Here is a 19,689-nt window from a genome sequence, read left to right on the forward strand (position 1 = left end):
TCACGACTTATTTTTTTTCCCTGCCCACTTTGAAGCGCTTCCTTTTATGAGTTGCGACATTAGTTGTGATCATTTTTGATCCAGTATAGACAAAGATTATTTAGATTAAGGCAAATAGTGTTGTATCAACGTTGTACAGAAGTTACATTCTAAGAAATTCACATCATACACGTTGCCCACGTTTTTGTCATTGCTGAGGCAAATGCCAACAACCTTGACTTCTGGACATGGTCTGTTGCACCTCTGCTCTGAATCATTTTTTCTGTTTTTCCAAAAGGTCAGTTTGACCACACCTGGCTGGTTCATCACAACCTGTACACACTTCTTCCTGGCTGTGTAGCTTGGGTCACAAACAACCAACGTCATAAAAGACCCTTGGACTTTCTGTCTCATTTTGTTTTCCAGTTGCAACATAATTCCAATGCCGCTCACTCAGATTACTAATTTCCAGCTTCACCTCACCATTGATGAGAAGAAAAAACGCATTCCCAGATTAGTACAGTAGCAAAGCCGAGGGGTTAAATCGAGGATTATCATCATGTCTTGAAGTGAAAACGTGTTGGGCCTTTGATGGACAATCCATGGACAGTTAATCGGCATCAAGATCCTCATTAGCCAATGATTATTATTGGCTAATTTCTTTCTTCTTTAATTGGAAGTTGTACTTAAAAACGCAACAATTCTAATTGTATAAACACAGCTATGGAACTACACAAATGCACTTAGCTGACACGTTATCGTGGGAAAAGACAACAGATTTGAGATGTATGTAACGTTAAGTATGGAAACTTTTACTTTGTTTTCTGGGAAATTGGTTGACACTACAAATTCATCAGTTTTCCTCCACTTGCCACTGCAGAGGAGATAATACCACAAAGTGGAAGCGTTCCTTCATTTCTAGATAGAGCTGTATAATACGCTCAGTCCAAAGTGGCACTGCAGTCTCTGTGCAGCCTGTAGCCATTACTCTTGTTGAGATGTCTTGAATGCCCTGTCCCACTTCATGTGCCAGTTAATGCAAAGCAACACTGCCAGTCCAGTGATGGATACGGACCTAAAAACGTCCAAATGTAGTCCTGGACTTATGGACTTAGAACCACTAAATCCGCATCTTGGTGGAGGTTACACAGTTCATGCAATAAAAGTTCTCATTTCCTGGATGTTGAACTTCTTTTGCCATATCTCTGCCGAGGAAACTCTTTCAAACAATAATTTATCACTTTGGATGTCAAATTGGCAGGTGCAGAACATTTCTTTGACTTTTCACAAGAAAGTGTAGGATTTCAGACACCTAGAAAAACGTTGAGTTTATGAAGCGATGCCCAAACCATGGTGGTTCTGCTGTGTTTGTTGTAGAAGAAGAGTCGCTTCAGTAACAGGTTGATCACGTCTCCAGGTAGAAGAAGACATGCATTACCCAGGACGAAAGCCTATTTCCCACCTTTTGCACACACTTTGATAAATGGGAGCATCTGAGAAGTTACTTGCCGTACTGTGAAGGTCTGCCCTTAAAAGGCAAAATGTAGGAACTTCCTGTGCCTAGAAACCACAAAGACACAAGAGTGCCTTTCAAGTTTCTCGTTTTGAACACAGCTTGGCCACTTCTTCTGAGTAAGCCGGGGGAATGATCTTTGTACCCTGCCTGCAGATTCAGGGCAGGTCTTCATATTTGCATTTTCTTTGGGGGGTGGCCAAGAAACAAGTGGAACATAGAGTCTTTCTTCTGTCCTCAGGAGATGGCACAGGAATAAGATGTCTTTGTAGAAGCACCAGTTGAAGGCATGTCCTCCTGCCTGCTGTTTAGACGCCACACGTGACTCCCTCGCTCTGTAGATCAATGGCAGTAGGGAGCGAAGTTGTAGTTATGAGTCCCTAATTTGCAACACTAAGCGATCATGCCATACATTAAATGCGATGAAAGCAGGTGAGAAGGCTCGGAAGAGGTTAAACCTGATAAAAGAGGATGATGCAATTTAGACGTGCGCTGTTATCAGTTACGCGAGAGATAAAGAGTGTTCCTGCTTTATTCATTGCAAAAACAGAGATCCTCATGTTTGATCACCGATAGCAAAGGCAATTTACAATATAATCTAACTAGAGCTCCTAGTTCATCACGGAAGACGGAGAGAGAGTATCGGTGTCGACGTCCCTGATGATGATTACTTGGCCAATGACTGATTTTCTTGTCGCTGGAGTGCAGCGCGGAGCCAGAGGACGCACAGAGAGCATCGCTCTGCCTCGCTGGAAGGGCTGCAAAGTCCAGATATGATCAGATGATTGCACACATCACTCTTTCTCCACAGTGGATATATGCATGTATGCATGGGGGTGTTTGTCAGCGTACGTCTCATCATAACTGCTATTCATCCAGGATTTGAAAACACCAAAACAACCATCTCACCACAAAACAATCCTCTGATTTTGGTCCTTTTGCGCTCCATTTCTGTGGCGCTACATCACTCGGCTTTTAGTCGAGATTGTCAAACTTAGGTATTGTGTGTGTGTCTTTGTTACAACCACACACCGAGTCCTTAAGTAACTGAACCACGACGCAGATCAGAGATTCATTTTTTATGGCTTTGCTGCTATCCGTGCTGATTTATCACTGCATAGCACTGATTTGCAAATTCGGCACTTGAGGGTTCCTGAGTCATAACAACTAAAAGGTACTGTAACACGCTCTATGTTTTCTGCTCATCCCGTCATTTTCCTCCTTGAGGAATATTTTCTTGACAGAAGCAGAGCTGCCCTATCTTCTCAAAGGAACTATTCACCTGGACATCCAGGGCTTCCTTTCAATAAGAGGGTGAGCTGAACAGATTAGCAGGTGATAAATGATCTAAATGATCCAGCCACCTGTGGAATCTTATACGTGACCACAAACCTCAAGACTGCACAAGCGTGTGTGTGTGTGTGTGTGTGTGTGTGTGTGTGTGTGTGTGTGTGTGTGTGTGTGTGTGTGTGTGTGTGTGTGTGTGTGTGCGCGTGTGTGTGTGTGTGTGTGCGTGTGTGTGTGTGTGTGTGTGTGTGTGTGTGTGTCACGTCTGGAAGGGCAAAAACAACCTGCCAGTCCATTTCTCACTCTCATTTTGCTGTTTAATTTCATCAATGAGAACACCATCTGGCATCAATTTCCCTGGAGCGGTAGGCACCCCCCCCACCCCTCCTGCTCCCATGCCTCCACTACTGCCTCTCCCTCCCTGCTAGATATCATAATGATGAGTTCTTAAAAAATAATCCTGCTGGAATCCTTTTCGTGATCATCCTTACCCAAATTTTATTGGCTTTTCTGCTCAAATTTCTGATGCAATTCACAATCCTTTTGGGTTATTTTGAATGGTTAAAAAGTGAAAGGTTGCTTGGAAAGACAATGCGAATAGGGGCTCACTAATACCCATAATATGTTCAGTAATTAGGCCATTGGTATTCTTAGGAGAACCATAACAATGAGCGTGAGCGTTTCAGCACCAAAATATAAACCCCCACCTTCAAACACGCACATGGAGGAATATTCACTCGCTCTCCGCTGTTTGAATCCCGACACTTCAAGTGCCATTAATCCTCCATCCTCCACCCGACAGTGGTTCAGGAATTTTTAGTGTGGAACGCAAGATGGAAAATGTTCATTTTAATAATTCAGTTTTTGTTCTGAAGGGTATAATAGGGAAATCATTTCATTTCCAAGCCCCATTTCACTGTCCGCCAACAGTACCGCTACCCTCATTAGTACAGTCTTTGCCTGAATTTTGTGTACATTTCTCCAATATTATATCCGGTCCCTTCACTCCCAGTCTCTCTCCTTCCATTCTGCTCCTGCACTTTACAAAGAAGGCTCTCTTTCTACCAGCACATCATGGTCGTCCTGATTACGGCCGGAGGCCATGGGATGGAAAACGGAATACATTTACAGTTAAGGGGAAGTGCGATGGCGAGATTTCTACACTGAAATAACCAAGTGACAAAGAAAGCAAACGGCGTGGAGGATGTTTCAACCAAGAAGATGAAATGTGATTTTTTTTTCTTTGATATATAGCTATTCTACCTGTAAGATAGTGATTTATTTATAAGCAATAGCGAAAGGGGCGATGAGCTATGGAGGAATATTAAACGGCGCCATAAAAACCACGCCGGATGCTGGTTTGCATGTAAATCTGTTATTACACTCTCAGCCTGGATCATTAGGATACTTTTAGCACCACTGTCCCACTTCCATCAAGCTGCGTGACCTTCTGTCTGTAGAGATGCATCGTGGGACTCAAATCCAGGCCGAGGAGATTATTTCAGGAACAATGCCATGTGGGAAAGGACTTGAATTCTGGAGCGTATTTCTCCATAAAGATTGACAGAGCGAATGTTCGGCATGTAATACATAGCACATTCTCAGCTTCTCGGGAAAGGAGGGAAGCAAGTCCTTCAATCTGCTCCTATTCAGTCTGTCACCTCAGCCTTGTTAAGCGTAAAAGTTCTCCAGAGACATGCAAGTTGCCGAGGAGGGCTGTCAGCATTACGGAGGAGTTTATGATTTCCTCAGAAACTAATTCAATAAAGGTCTCAGGAGTCCTGACACCTCATTGGCTGCCACTGTAGCATGGCGGTGTGGGACTGATGCGTGGCAGCTGCAAGTCTTCCACGTGGTGCTTTTAGATAACGGCACATGAATTTCATAAAAGTTTGACAACATAAATTCAAAACTTGAGTTATGGTAGATAATCCTTATTTTGACTCGCAAGTAGAATTAAATAGTATTGTAATGAAGCAGCAGCGTTTACACCACAACTGAATTACCGAGCAGAATTAAGAGTTATTTAGTGGCAGCCTAGTGTCGTTTGCATGTGCTTTAATCAAAGTAAACCGTTGTTGCATAATGACACTGTGGCACAATCAGAGGCTGCAGATTTATCACAAATATCCGTGCTGACTTTAGATGACTGCAGGGATTTAATGAACCGAAGAAGAAGGTTGTCAAACAGCATAAACAGCTGTGCTAACAGATACCGCACGCACTCATATCAACTTATAGACGAATGCATTCTGATTTATCGTCATTGTTGCTTTAACTGCATTCAAAGTTGTATTCCTTTCTTTTTTTTATTTAAATGCATCTACTTGTTGAAGATTACTTCATTAAAGTAGCTTAATTGCATTTTAAAATTGCCTGTGCTGTTCTTATTCTGCAAGTGTATATCTAGTTTGGCATCAGATGAATTGGCACCACAGAAGAAGTGTCATCTCGGTGCAACATCTAAGTCCTTATTTCTACCAAGGTCACTTTTGTTGTACTCATTAATTTTAATTTCACCAACGGTCAGGACTATGGCCACCACCAAAAAAAGAGGCCCAACTGTATGGGTGTTACAACGAGCCACAGCTATACAGTACACAGGGATTGCTCCTCTGGTGCCAATTGGGGACTTAGCCAATGCAATTCCGTGAAATTGTGTTTGATGGAGGGACCGGAGGAGCACGTAGAGACATTTTTTATATGCAAGCACTCGATTGAAGGCGTGCACATCCATCTGTGGCTAACTGTGAGAGAGGAAATCGCCGCATGCCCAGTTTTACGTTGAGTGAGATTTATGATACAGAACCATTGCATATGCATGACTTTAAAAATCTGATAACAATAATGTGTGGGCTTACTGTTTTGGCACAAGCATACGTCAGAGTAGGTGGGTTTACAGAAGTAATGGGCCGGACTGTGTAAGTAGTTGAGCAGGTATCATCCCTCTGCGGCATATAAGGCCCCTCCTGTTGGCTCCGACTGGTTTCATGACTTACTGTAACTGAAAAAAGAGAACCCCAAATCAAATCCTTGTGGCTATCCTATTTTAACAGAGGCATCCCGCCCCTTTTAGTCATATTACAGTTCAAGGTTAAGGTTGCCATAGCTATTCAAAGATCTGACCAGATCTTGTAATTACGGTGGTTTCTGGAGTTGTGCATGCATGTTAAAGTCAAAATGATCCAGAGGCCCACCAACGGAACTAGAGGAAACCCCAAAGCAACAGAACTCCTCTGAAGTGTCCTTCTGAAACATATTTGTATGTGTGCGAACTTAAAAAAAAACGAAGGCTGTTGCTTCTCTGCAGCAAGATGCTGATTTTCATGGCTGACATTGCCACCGGGGTGATTGGCACTGCTGATTTCTTGTTTATTTCATATCAAAGTGAAGGACAGTTTGTGCAAAAGGGGGAAAATTAAAAATAAACACTTTGTGACTTTCTGACAGTCGTGTGCTTTGGTATTATATTTCAGTATTATACGTGCTCAACATAATGGCACATTTCTCTGTGTATCTATATATCCAAGTGAAAAATGGAAAGACGAAGAAGGACAGACAAGGACAGACAAATTGCAGGACTCGGAGGCTTTGGGTTTTCCGACCAATATCTATGAGTAATAGGATTGGGTATCTGTTGGATTTTAACGATTACGATTCCAGTTCTGCGGAAGACATCAGTGTTGTTCTGGTCAGACCGTGGCGCAACAATATGAATGTCGATCCCACAAATCAGTGTCGTCTTTGATAAGCAAGGAATGGTTATAAAGATAACAAACATGGATGACATCTGGAGAAGTGACTTCAACTTGCTTGTGGCGACTAGCTACAAAGTCGGTGTACACATATGGCCTGTACAAGTCTGTGCCAGAGAGCAAGTGCAGTGAAAATGTTTTTGCAAGGCTAAACACCAACAAATATGGATTTAAGCAAACTATTTTGTTGGATAATATATGTTGGATATCTATCTTTTTCAATACATTTTTGCTGTTGATCTTTTGGACTGAGTGAGGAGGACTTTTGCAAGCTCTGTTTCTGTGAGTTATTGATGATGATGAGTTCAATGTCAACGTTATGAATGAAGCTTCAAACCATTCAGTCGCCTGCAGTCATAATAATGTTATTACCAGCAATGGAGGCATATCAGCCTCACCGTCTTTCCTTGAGAAATCCACGGAGCCCTGGAGCTATTATCCACAGACCATTATCAATCGATCTTTGTTAAAGGCTATGTATCACATAACAATAAACACATAGGTCACATAGGATTCAGTCCAGTTCAGAACACAATAGATGCCCAGCGCCTCGTCATCCTATTGGCACTCCCATTGCAAAGAATTAATACAATAGACGAATATATATTTATATAATATACAAATGGCCTCGGGTAAAAATGCTCCGTGTGACTCATGTTATTTTTAGAATGTATCGACTCCCTGCGGGTCTTGTCTACCATTGCTTTAGGCTGTATACACTGTGAATAGCAAGACACATTGGCTGGTTTTTCGCCAGTGGCATTAACCCAAAATCCCGATTTTTTTTTTTTTGCGATTTAATTAATTAATTGTTAGCTCTATCCACAAGACGTTAACATTTTTTTGAGTTTTTGAGTTTGGATCAATCGGAAGGTAGGCTATGCTAACACAGCCTTTAACGAATAATGCATTGCAATTGCGTAGGTTGTGCGCTTGATGTTGGCGAGTGTGCGGTGGAGGGAGATGGTGTGTGTCTGTGTTATCGGTGACAATGACGTTAGCAGTAACATTCTGGCTGTGAACGTAGCAACTGTTGTACAGTTTAGGATGAAATAAAACTCTTCAAGACCCAAGCGATTTAGTTGGCTGAGGCTCACTTAAGGTGGGCTGACATTTAAGGTGGACTAGCTATTCTCATTTTAGTGACAAGCTGCTCCTCTGAGTTTTGCTCAGCACCTTGCCCCACAAAATTAAAAAAAAAAAGCCACTGCTGTCAGGCATAACAGCTTATCTGGCAGAAACCCTGTGTTTATTAGAATTATGATAAACGCTTGGATGCAATAAGCATTACGGCAGAAAAATAAGACTTCAACTAGACTACCGAGAGCAGAATCACTTTGTCCCACCGCACAATGCACAGCCCCATTAATTTGGAGAGTGACTGTTACATTCAAGATTGTATCTTGAGGTGGCCATTAACTCAGCAATTATTCATTGCCTAATTAGGTATTTCTCTTTCCAGCCCATGGGAGACAAACAAAAAGAAGTTATTTCTCAGTATGCCTCTCCCTAAGTAACAATTAAACTAATTACATATCCTCCACAAAAGAACAAGTTATTTAGTGATCAGACTGTTTTTCCAAGTACTGTAAACTCTACCCAAATAAATTGGACATGGCATCAAAGTTCAGGATCAAGGTTACCTGGAGCAGGTGAACACATTGCACAAGCATCATAGATTCCTTAATTATTATTACTATCATTATTGTTAGCATGTAATTACAATATTACATAACTAAACACTTACACGCGGCATTATAGCATGTTAAATTAACTCCTGAATGAAAAATAACAGCTGTGAGCTTTTAGGATAATTAACTATGATGATTAACAATTAACCTTTACTGTTCAGTTGGGTTCGGAACAGCCGAGCACAGCCAAACTGGGGTATGATAACCATCAATTTTAATACAACCCTAATTATCAACAAATGGATTATGGAATAAAATAGCAACACTGAAATTGATCTCAAAATGTGAACGGTTTTGGTTTAGCTTGTAATTTTGACCTTCCTCAAGGTCCCGGACTGGTCCGTTCCATTTCCTGGAGTTGGAAAAATAATGTATTCCTCGTTGCGATTCTCTTTTGATTGATCGGTGCAGAAATAGCCTCGATCTGAATTCAAAGGGCTAAGCAAGCATCGACTTCTGGGTAAACAGCTGACCACTCTCCACAGTCTGTCTGTTTATTTTAATACCGTGAGGAAGCCACGTTTACCTGAGATGGATGTAATGTTAATTAGGGTCAGCCATTGATCTGGTTTAATTTAATTAACTGATTTGAAGTATGCTATGGTGCTTCCAAAGATTCTTTGATATCCTTACTGAAAAAAGTCACCCGACATCATGGATATGGTCTGATTCAGCTCATGCTATAAACTATCCAAATCAGTAAACACTTCATTGTTGCTTTTTTTTTTTCTCTTCGTTGTATTTAGTTGGCCAACGCCGCTCAGAGACTCTTGATGCTGCTCCCGTTTCTCACACTGATGGGTTTTTGGCTGAAAAAAGCTGTTTCTGTCTGGCTGAGTCTGAGCTGTCATTCTTTGCAATCCAAATGGACACATTTTGGTGTTTGCAAATTTGAAGGGCAAAAAGGAGCTGGATAAGAGCCATACCATACACATGCTGGTTCATGGAAAGATCAAATGTTTCGGCGATACAACTAACATTGACATTACACAATTCCACCTGGAGCGGGAGGAGATGTTGCTGCCAAGCGGAGAGCCCTGGAGCAAGTGTCAAAGCGGCACACATTGAAATATTCACACGGTTGGAGCGTACTTTGTCTTCCCCGGGCGTGCAACCTTAACCACAACCGGAAAACAAGGGGATTTTGGCTGTTTTTAATTGCAGCCCTGTGAATTGTAATTAAATGTGAAAGGTGCCGAAAGATTCACGTATTTGTGTGGAGACTGTGCCTTTCTGTCCACTGTCTTTTCAGATGAATTTACTGATTTTTCACAATAAATCTCAGCATTTTACACGGGCTAACACTATGTTTTTTTATGCTGACCTTTATCAAAACCCTTAGATTTGACAGCATGTCTTGCTTTGACACCTGCATACAGTACTACGGGCAAAGTGTTGGAGCTACACTAATAGTACGCATAGTGGCCTGTGCAGCTCTGTGTTCAGCTAAGTGCAGAGTATCTGCAGTGAGGCGGTGGAAGTGACGAGATCAACAGATGTAGGCATATCCTACCATATGCTTACGACTTGTCATCGCCTCTGTCAATGCAGGATCACAAAACTGCACTATGTTGTAGCTACTTCATCAAATCAAGATTCAAGACTAGTGCTGTATTTCGTCATCCAAATAGATTTTTCTTCCAATTAGACGGATTGGGGAGTGTCAAGAGCCTCAGGTGTTTTACTCACTCTCAACTCACTCAGTCCCAAGGAAGGGAGTCCGTTTTTTTAATGATCCAAGATAAAGAGAGGCTGCATTTTTAACGATTAATTCCTAAACGCGAGTGAAGACGAAGACAGATGTACGTATCTTGTGTTCTTGCGCTAGAAGCTGTTGTCTATATTAAAGTGGGGATGCTGGAGTGCGTTGTAACTTTTAATGCATTTTTAATGCATGTGAAATTAGAACGATGGTGCATTTTTACGGCCGCGGCAGAACCAGATGCACTTGACTGTGCTTGCTTAAAGCCGCTCTATTGTTTGAAGTATACTGCTGAGGTACACTAAAACCCCGTAGCTCCACAAACTCAGTTAAATACTTCTTAGACTTCTATGTTTCTCCCCAGTGGTCTTATCAGATTTTGTCAGCATGATAAAAACATATTCATTATATCCCAGGACTGTAGGGCTTTCTCTCCCCTTTATCTGGCTTTCCCCATCTTTGTCTCATGAACACAGGGCCCAGTCTAAATCTTTACTTTGTTTTATCCTCTGTCCAATTATCAAGCGGATTTGGCCAGATAAGGGAATTGTGCCTAAGGTGTCGATAGGAAACTGTTGTTTTATTTATTTATATATATACATACAGATGCTTATTTACATGCTTCTGTATTGTGGTTCTTGATTGGTGGGTTGGTTTTCATAGCTTTGGCTTTTGTATTTTGTTTTGGGTTAATTAGTCATTTTTTTTTTAAGTTAGTTTAGTTATTTTTAATTAGTTTGGCAGCCTTTAACAGATGTTTTTTGGCTCCCTCTGACAACAATCACCAGGGATGATCTGACAAGATGATGGATTGTTAAAGTGCTGTATTATGATTTTTGTAAGTAATATAGTTTCAGCATGTTGTGTGATTTTTTTTGACTATGCAGGATGGTTTAGTTACTGTCAGTGATTTACCATATATTCATTTTAAAATCTGGGAAGTGGAGTTTTCTATGACTGTTTTGGATTGATTTTAAACAATGCAAATAATGTCAGAACAGTGATTTTACGTGGATGAGTGCTGCATAAGTCAAATCTCTGTTGGTTTTTCTGTCCTGTGTACACAAACTTGCGCGTAAATGTTTAAACTATTTAAAACTATTTATGTCCGCAGTGCATTTCTAGTGCTGTTTAACCCTCTATGGATATTGTGAAGAACATTCACATATTGAACTGGAATAATTATCCCCCTCCAACCACCACACTGCCATGTGTGTAACATGAGCCCTGCTTGGATTTACTGTCTATTTACCGTTTCACACTTAGCTACGCAGCTGGACGGCGCTAAGTGCTACCCAAACATCTTATTACCATATAGCATCACAGCTTCAACCACACACACACACACACACACACACACACGCCGCTTCCTTTCTGATATCCAGCATGGAGAAAGAGATGCATCTGGAATGAAGCCATAGAAGAGTAACTGATAGGCCATGGAATAAATTGGTTCATTCACATGCCTGTGCATATATACACATGGAGAAGCTGTCTGTGTCAATCTGGACATGTGTTTATGTCACACCGTGCCGTTTCAACCCCAAGCCAGAAGTATTGCCAGAGCTGGCGCTCGAACTTTGACCTCATTTTCAGGCTGCAGCCGTGTCAAATAGCAGAGCAAGCAAACTCCTTGTGGACCTCATTTTGTTCAATTTAGCTTTCCATTCTTCAGCCTTGAAGTTTGACTTTGTTGCATTATGAACTCACTACTGCAGGTTCCAGTGTCTTGCTGTGGGGGAATCAGCTGATGCACAGTGTAGCTGTCGTTTCGTTTGCAGCGGTTTCATCGCCCTAGGTCCCGTACAGCTCCACTTCCTAATAAAACAGCACATATCCAGACAGTTCATGTCTTTCTGGAGGTGCAACACACACAGACACCTCTCTGCTTTTTTGGGGGTACTTCAGTGGGGAAGCTGCACAGGTGATGATTTTTTTTGCGTACTGGAAGGACATACTGCTTATTTGTGAGAATTAACCTCCTAAAATGTGATGCCTCGTAGGGATGAGAAGTTTATTTGACAAGTAAGGACGTGTTTTGTGTTGTAATCAAGCAAACGAGCGTGCATGAGGAATCGCACAGACACATACAACATTTTGGCTGCATTTAAGCAATATCTCTGAGTGCAGGAAGACACTTCAGGCAAAAAAAAAAAAGAGAAAAAAACAGAGCAAAAAATGTAAATCTAAGTTTGAATTTGTTGGGCAAATACATGCAAAATCCAGGTAGATAATGTTAGGGCAAATACTTGTGCTAGTGCTAATGTTTGCTTTTTCAGCAAATTGTTCCTGCAGATGTGCAACAATCTAGAAAAGTCAAATCCTGCCTCAAGTGAACCCTGTTTTTCTGACATTTCGTAGCGCTAGGTCAATCATTTTAAGAAAGAGGGTCATTTTTATGAAGAAGTAATAGTACGTTTTTTGCATCCCATGTTATATTAGTATCATAATGTGCAGTTTATGTTTGAATGATATATTCTTCAAATGTTCATATATAGTGTACTCGATGTGCGTCTACAAATTGCCCTCCGGGGATAAATAAAGTGTTTTGAATTTTAATTGAATTGGATATGCCCTCCTGAGCAGCTGCAGTTAACTGCCCTGACTTTCCATATGGCTCGTGGCAAAAGTTAAACTAAGTTCAACAAAATGTGATGGGACTCAAGAATTAATTTAAGCTTTGATTCCAAGTAATCTGACCTCCATGACATTCATTTCTGGCATTGACAGGAGGCATGATGATGGAACGAAATTATGGTATCGATTTCACTGCAGAGAAAAATGGAGTTTGTTTTGTGCACCACTGAACTGAAAAGGGCCAGTTAGGACACGGTGTCATGGAAGTAATGCGCAGAAATCCTCCATCATTGTATGCAAATTGGACTATCCATAATGTCACCCATACGTTGATGAAGAGCCCGAGTGGAGCTTGAAATGGGCGGCTTCGGCCTTCACCATTTTGCTAACGACGATACAGTCTAACTCTGAATATAGGCAAAGAGGTGGAGCTGAGGTGGACCGAATGATGGCTTGTTGCCAAAACATGCCCACCTAGCTCGAAGCTACCAAGCTAGCTAAGGCTAACCAGGCTCACATGCGAGCCTAGGAAGCTAGGCTGCATGCTACACTGTGTTGCTAGGCGTTAACCCTGTGTTCTTGTTGCTCCTGGTGCTAACATATCAATAAAATCATACTAATATTACAATTTAACTCACTGAAAAACTGCAGCACAGACCTTTTCAAGTAATTATTCACTGTATTTGTCACATTAAATTGTAATGAAGGCAACATCCCATCAGCTCCTTCAACTTGTGCCTTAACGTTAATGAGCATAAAACGCACTCTTCCACTTTTTTTCTCTTCTGTTCTTTCAGATTTAAGCCTTAACACAATAACGCGTCATTTTAACATGGGGGGGTCTATGGGGACTTTTAGCCTCAAGTGACCATTTCAAGAACCATTTGGCACTTCCATGTTGGCTTCATGTTTCAGCCTTGAAAGGGTGCCACTTGGCAATTTTGACAGCCCTAAGTCTTGGAAAATTGATATTGTGTGTACAGTTCGTAGTATCCTAGTTGTTTTGCAGAATTGCAACGATGTTGTATTTATTTGAACTTCTTAACAGAAACAAACTCATGCCATGACAGAGCCATTTTTTGCTTTGTATGAATATTTTACGGGCGGAAGGAAAATCCAGCCTGGGCAGAGGTGTGGATAGAGCTCGTCATTGTGTTAAGACCAGTTGCCACCAGCGCTCAGTGTGTTGTCATGTTCCGGCTCCATAGCTAAACCCACGGGCCTATAAATTACATACAAGATCCATAAATACACTCGTATGTATCGCGGCAGCTCGTTTGAACTCGGGAGCCGACAGAGATGCCATCTCTCCTAACTTACACACGGATGCAATATGAGCCAATACACCTATAAATAACGCTGAATAGAAACGAAACACATCCGTCTTCATTCACAGGATTTATTTTGACCATCGTGCACACACTCACAAATTCACTTCATCGGACAAACGCTTAAAAGCTAAGAATAATTTTGCGCAGAGCGTTGCTTATGTGACAGTTGAGCCGATCCGTCACGGCAATCAAGCATTCACATGTCCAGTCAATTTGCGTTGCTTTGCATATCTGCTTGTGTGTGACTTTGCATATTTCTTATTTATTGTGGCATATGGGATGAATGCAACAGCGGGGACACTGGGCCGGCGCTATTCAATCCCTGTGTTTGTGAGCTTTGGCTCGGTGCCATGCCACATTACCGCCCACAGAGAGAGTAACTTCAAAGAAGGTTTGGGGGCTTTTTTTCCCCCCTCGAGTGGAGCCACTGAATCTTCTGCCTGTTAAAATAAACTCCAGTTACAGGGGCTTGTCCTAATTTGCTCCAAAAGCCATCAGTTTGTTTATCTTTAAAACCGAGACTGACTTATTTCCACTGCATGCACTCATGTGTGACTCACCTCCGGAGCTAACATAATATATGGCGTTTGATGGATAATTTGGTCCAATGTTGCTCAGAGGTTCACAACACTCAGCTGACAGCTGTGGAAGGCTTGACACCTTTGTAGTGTTGGTGCTCTCAGCTCAAGCACGATTCATCAACTCTCTGTGTTGATTAATTACTGACATTATCCCCCAGGTATTATGTCGAGCCTCTGCTGAACATATGCTTGTATTTAAAATATGTTTATACATTATATTTATATTTAATATAATAAATATATTTATATGATACTCAGTAGGAAGACCTCTTGCTCCGGTGCAAGTAGGTTTCCCTGCCGTTTAGTGAAAGGGAGGCAAAAGAAATGTGCAGGCGAAATATTGTAGGTAATTTGCAGTGGAATTTCTACTTGACAAATAATGGTCATGGCAGATTCGCATGGCATTACGATCACAGACGACCTCCACAATGATTAAAAAATCCACATGTAATAAACTGCAAACAGTGCTTGAGTTTACTGAACTCTTTTGCTTTTTAATAACCTGACAGGGATCTATAAACATGCTGAAAAGTGCTGTTTCCTACTTGGTATTCAAAACTAACACAGATGTAATGATGTCAAGGAGGGCGAAGAAGGGCACGCAGCACCATCGTTTTTTGGAAGTAATAGCATTCATGGAAAGGTTGATTTGGGATTTAAATACTATTATGTAATTAAATGTTCATTGTTAAAAAGGAAAAATTCCAGACCTCAGGTTTTCCCAATAAAAACAGCCTTAACTCAAACCACTCATGGAACATGTGAGGACTCTCTCCTGCAGTGGAAAGGACTTTATGGTTTGTAAAAATGTTGTTTCCAGAACACATTTGGTCGGCATTTGCACCTGGAATCAACACGTTTAATCTAATACACGGTGAGCTGGATTGGTAATGTTTGTAGTGCGGCCACAATGTGCAGCCTTGAGCTAGGAAACCAGTCTCACTCTTCTTGTTGGTCTCCTTTACTGACATCAGCAACTTCAATGGAAGGTGGATACAAACCCCTACAGATACAGCTGGATGTGGTCCAGGTCTTTGGTCTAAGTGTCCTTGTCGTGAAGTCTATTTACCATCTACAGTGGTACCGATAGTATAGTGACATGCCACCCTTTTCACGACAGAAAGTAGATATTAAAACTGGTCAAATGTTAAACAGAACTGATAGAAATATGCAGTGTTGTGTCTCTTTAAAGGACCATAACAGTGTTACTAAAATGTCATTGTCCATGGACAACATCGGCCAACTACTTTGCATTAACCTCTACCCTGTTTACCTAAATATTTATTTTGTTTGTCCATATTCAATAATCATATTGCATATTCTCTCCCTGAAAATGTGTTTTTAAGAATGTTTGTCAAGGTTAGCTAAAACACACCTCATCTTTAAAAGATTTTCACAAGGTTGAATTACCTTAACAGTCTCGTAGAGGCACAGATCTACTAAAGTACGCACAAACACTGATTTTTAGAAAATGTATTGAAGACAGGAAATCTGTGCTAATGGCGAGAAGTCCGAATTAGACTGGTGTGGTCCTTTCAAACCGTTGTAACCACTAGGTCACCCTGCCCTTTGTCCCCCACTCAAGAGCCATTATACGTGTTATATTACATCGGTGTCTCTGTCAGTTAACTCCCGCTCACATGCCTTTCCCTCTATTACCAACTCTCCATCAATGCCTCTGTCCTTCCCTCTTTCACTGCTCCATATTTAACAGGATCGAACAAATGGCAGCCTCCATTATCCAGGCATGTCTAGGTCACTTACTGTTGAAGATCTAGGGGAGCGAGGTACCAATTTTAAATCTGTCCCTCCTTCTCTTTCACTCTCTGTCTCTTCCCTTCCCTCCCTCTCCTCCCGGGTCGGGAGACAGAGGTTGTGTCTCAACCCTCCGTAGAACCAGCTGTCTCTAAGCCAGGGATTAAATGATTCACTTACCAGCCGTATTTTTAATCCTCGCTGTCACACTCTCGCTCTCAGATGCGCACACACAAACACTTTGTTGCCTTTTACGTGGGTTCACCAAATTTAATTATATTTGAATTATATCCCAGAGTTAGATATGTGCAATTAAACATTGACTTTGCGGCTGCGAGGCGAGGCTGGGTGTTAAAGCGTGCACATCCAGCAGAACGTACCCTTACAACAAGTCAGCCATGTGTTCCATTATAAGCACATTAGATGGAAGTACTTGTCTAATGAGGTGATTGAGTGCCTCGGCAGGGTGGGGTGTGCGTGCCATCTGCTTACAGAATAGTGGCTTTTGATGTGTAACAGATTGATATTATTATGTCACTCCTTGGCTGTCAGTCCACTGCATCTGCTACTCAAACAATTCTGATGGTCCATTGTTTCATTTGGGATCATTTAGGTCGTGTTGTGATTGTACAACGTACGCACTTTCCATTAAGATCCAGTAAAGTGTCGACGTCTCACAGTGTACACATCAATTTAGGTTTAAAATATGTTTGTTTTTGACTATTGGTAATAGTTTACAGAGTATTAACTAACAGATCAATGATTAAAATGAAAGTTTCAGCACCATTGATCCCATGGCAAAGTGTATAGGTAGACATATTAATCCATATCATAACAGTGAAACAGTCGCAGGTATGTTGCGGCAACAAATAGGTTTAGGAAAACATACCTAATTACGTAAACTAAGTAAAATGTAAACGGCATGTACAAAAAACAAATCACAAGCATCACTAACGTATTAGAAAAACTCAAGAACACTTCTAGATGGGAACACTAGCCTCAAACGCCGGACTCCTGGGTGAAAAGTCTGTTTGAGTCACCTTAAGTAAACCCTTCACACTCTTTATATCATGTCACTTGTTCTTAGCACTTAGTGTATTTTCATCCATACCGGGCTGAGATAATAGTAAAAGTATGTGTTCACAACATCATCCTCGTGGTCGTCTGACCAAATCCTTTCTTGTTGAAGAGGCAGATCCAAACACTGACTCATCTGGTTCCAACCTTGGCTTCTGGGGCGCCTACTTTTTCAACATCTCTCTCTCTCTTTGTTTTAACTCCGTGCCATGTGCTTTTTTTTTTTTTACACATTCAATATGAGCTTGTTGATGTGCCAATATGCTCTTGATTCTCTGTGCTGTCCCAAGGACATTGCACGAAGAAACCCAACATTTGGTGAGGAGGAGTATAAGACAGAAAATGAGAAGAAAGAACAACTGCCCTCTTCGCTGCTGGAGGAAATGGAAATACAGATTTCTTGTGGTCTTTACGGCGTCTTTTTCAAGATGCCGCATAGAGCAGCAGCCAGCTCTGTTGCACCACAGGACTACCGCTGGAAACTACGGATTGTACCGTGTCTCAAGTCTGGCAAAGTTTGCCGAAGGCACAGCTCTACCGACCTTACAGATGCGAGGTGACCCACTTGGCAATGTGGTGTTTGGAAAGAATCTTGAGCACTCTAGTTGATTTCTGTCATCTTTGCCCAGTAAATCAACAACACCGCAGTGGAGGACTCATTTTCAGCTCTCTTTCATGGCGGAAACCAAGCTACTATCATCAGTCTGTGGCTTCTCCACCTATGTGAAGTGTGTGTCGTAACCCAGACTCGCACCGAGGGTCAAACCACAGCATATATCGTCGTACCCGAGGCAAAGAGGCCGCCGACTGTTCTTAGCTGAGAACTACGAAGGCAGAGCAAAGATATTAGCAAGAAAGAGCTCGGCTGACCCTTTCCACCCAGGAAACCATTTCTTTCTGAGGCTCCCCTCAGGAAAATGATACTGTTTTATCTCAGCCAGCTATATATATATATACACCATCAACCGCTTCTTATCTAATGTGGTCTCTTTGCTCATTCTGTCTTGGTTTAAATTAAGTGAGATTAAAATACTGTTATGTAAAGATTGTAAATTCTATTAATTACGTCTCCTACAGTTGTGTGGAGGACACAAAACATACAGTTCAAACCAAAGATGATATCGAGTCTCATATCACCGTATCAATAATTAATTTACAGTATGGCCCAGGGTACCCACACAAATTATTAAATAAAAAAAAAAATGAAATAATCCACTTTACATGTTACTTACTTAAAGGCGCAGACAGTTTTACCGCTGTAGTGTTGGTGGTTGTTTGCTCTCTTGTGTCCACTTGTGGAGGGATATAAGAGCTTATGTGTCTCACCTCTAATATCTATATTTTATTACATAATGACGGCAGTATATCAGATTCAGTGGGAGAGCAGTCTGGCTACAAGAAGCATATAAGTGTAATGCTTCATCTATACTCTTCCAGCAAACACATTTTCAGGGATTTTGTATGTTAATTCAGAAAGTATATATATAGAAAAAATCCTCAGGCTGTTAATGCTGCATCAGCAGGAAACCACTGATTAATAAAGAAATATTTTGATTTAAAATTGTATACGTCTTGCAGCTCGGAGAGGAAGGGAGGAGATCAACACACTAGAAACGTATGAAAGATGAGTGCATTTGGAGCGATTGCATTGATGGGTGTGAACTCAATTGCCTCTTGGATTGAATTTATACTATTACACAACAACTGCACTACAGAATCCTGGGAAAGTAATGGGGAGCATAAAATGATTGCAAGATGCAATCCACACCTGTGGTAAAGAGGGAGCTGTATCAGAAGGCAAAACTCTCGATTTACCAGTCCATGGTCGTGAACTTTTGGTAGTGACCGAAAAATGAGGTCGCGGATACAAGCGGCTGAAATTAGCCTCCTCCGTAGGGTGGCTGCTGGACTCAGAGGAGCTCGAAGTAGAGCCGCTGCTCCTTCGCATTGAAAGCAGCCAGTTGAAGTGGTCCTGGCATCTGATCAGGATGCCTCCCGGACGCCTCCCGTTAGAGGTGTTCCAGGCACGTCCAAGTGGGAAGCAGCCCCGGGGTACACCCACAAACCTAATTTATACTCACTTAAATCTTCAGGATTTCAAAAAATGTTCATGAAATAAGATCCTGTTGATAAATGTTGCACGAACACACCTGCAGCATGAATTTTATTGGATCTCAGCTGAATATCATCTCCCAAAAAAATGTATGAAGCGTGATTATTGTCATGCACATGTAATATGCATGTGAACTGAAGATGTTGAGGCCAAGCTTTTTTTTTTAATGGCTGCCTGACATTGCGTTTGATTACCCATAATTCCTCCATTGTGTGTGTCGCTTACAAAGCCAGAAATGCCTTGCCCTCAATCTGCAACCCACAGGCTGTATCACCACTGCGTATCCCTTTATTCCCCTTCTACTTCCCATCAAACTATTTCTTATTGT

At 41.5% G+C, this 19,689-nt stretch overlaps 1 protein-coding gene across 1 annotated transcript in view; it reads left to right on the forward strand.

Moving 5' to 3' along the window:
• Positions 1 to 19,689, forward strand: part of mmp17a (matrix metallopeptidase 17a) — a 58,468-nt gene that overhangs the window by 1,257 nt on the left and 37,522 nt on the right. The gene's annotated exons all lie outside the window — the stretch shown is intronic.

The sequence above is a fragment of the Eutrigla gurnardus genome, assembly GCF_963514095.1.
Source record: "Eutrigla gurnardus genome assembly, chromosome: 19".
Lineage (NCBI taxonomy): Eukaryota > Metazoa > Chordata > Actinopteri > Perciformes > Triglidae > Eutrigla > Eutrigla gurnardus.